The following is a 1,948-nucleotide window of genomic DNA, read 5'->3' on the forward strand; positions in this document are numbered from 1 at the left end:
ATATATATATATATATATACACGCCTATACGACGGGTTTCTTCCAATTCCCGTCTGCCAAATCCACTCACCAGGGTTTGGTTCAACCTTGGGTTATAATGGAAGACACTTGTCCAAAGTGCCACGCAGTGGTTAGGAAGCAGACATTTTACCTCAAAGCCACGCCTGTATGCATGTATGTATGCATGCATGCATGCATTTAGTTTTGTTTCAAGATTTCTCACCAATAGAAAACGAACCGGTTTCTAACCTAGATCCAAATCTTCTCCATTTGAATTTCAACAACTGGATATTTTTGCATGTATGTGGAATCACTGTTCGCGCGTGCGCGTGTGTATGTGTGTGGGGGTAATATGTAGTCGAGTAAGACTTGGCAGCAGAAGATTGTTCTCTTAAATATAATGAAGAAACTTCATCAACGATGGTTCCCTCTTTCGCAGCACTATTGACCAAAACCGCTGCTGATAGCACAACTGTAACTGCAACCATTATAGAATTTCGTTGGCATCCTTAACGTACATGGGTCTTGGTCTAGCTTACGCATACACAATATTGTATATTTATTTCAATATGTAGAATGCATTATATATTTATTTTAATTTGTAACTTAATTTTAGTTTCAAGTGTTTTGTCTTTTTAAAGCTATTTTACGTATCTATACATTATTGCTCTGGAGGCGCAATGGCCCAGCGGTTAGGGCAGCGGACTCGCGGTTTCGATTCCCAGACCGGGCGTTGTGAGTGTTTATTGAGCGAAAACACCTAAAGCTCCACGAGACTCCGGCAGGGGATGGTGGTGAATCCTGCTGTACTCTTTCACCACAACTTTCTCTCACTCTTACTTCCTGTTTCTGTTGTGCCTGGAATTCAAAGGGTCAGCCTTGTCACGCTGAATATCCCCGAGAACTACGTTAAGGGTACACGTGTCTGTGGAGTGCTCAGCTTTTTTTAATTAATTCGATATAACAAAGAATACGCAACTACATACGTGTGAATTTAGATTTTTATCAAGACAAATAGGACACATTGAAATGAGAAGTCTGTAAAAATCATTGAATATTAATATGTGTAATATGTAAATGAATTACATACATAAGTAGATCGGTTACAGTGAAAAAATTAAAGCGAAGACATATCAATTACAAAAGCAATCTTTTAATTTATTTATTACTCTCAATATTTTGACAGCGTTAGCCTCTGCAGCTTGGATATTTAATGTCAATGTCCCATCTAAAAATAGAAGCGACTTAGAAACAGGTGTCAAAGAGGACAACTAATAATTCCGTATGGCAAAAAAATACTTTCGACTACTGCTTTCACCCATACATTCTCATTCCATATGTTTTTGATTCTACACTATCAGGAGCAAACAGAAAATATAAGTGTAAGATTAAACTCTAAAGAAGCTCCAGACACTCTCAATGGACAGTGTAAACTCATGAAAAGAATCGAAATATTGAATTCCCGCTATTCGTTTGTTTAGCATGGAAACAAAGATGGCGGCAACGATATTCACATTTACAATGGAAATTGTTGTAGGAAGAGGAGGGATGAAGAAAAAGGAGAGTGGTAGGAGGCAAGCTAACAGACGACAATCTACTCGATGAAAATGCCGGCAGAAACAGCAATGGGATCTTTTTTTAAAACGGGGGCCACATTCAGCCGATATACATTAAGTGCCGACTACATAAACAAACGATTCTGAAACAATTCTATCGGTGATAGGGTTAGGGTTAGGGTAAAACAGCAAATTTAAAAAGAAAAAAGCAAATAAAACGAAGAAAAAAAAGAAAATGAAAAAAGCAAATAAAACGAAGCTATGGCTTAATCAGCCAAAGGAGTAAATATAAACAACTGAATACTTGTCAGTGATTGGTTGAAATTATCGAAATAAGACAATTTTTTACATGAAATAAATTCGAATACAAAAATATTTTTCTGTTCTATAAC

This window comes from Octopus bimaculoides, chromosome 20 (genome assembly GCF_001194135.2).
Source record: "Octopus bimaculoides isolate UCB-OBI-ISO-001 chromosome 20, ASM119413v2, whole genome shotgun sequence".
Taxonomy (NCBI): Eukaryota; Metazoa; Mollusca; class Cephalopoda; order Octopoda; family Octopodidae; genus Octopus; species Octopus bimaculoides.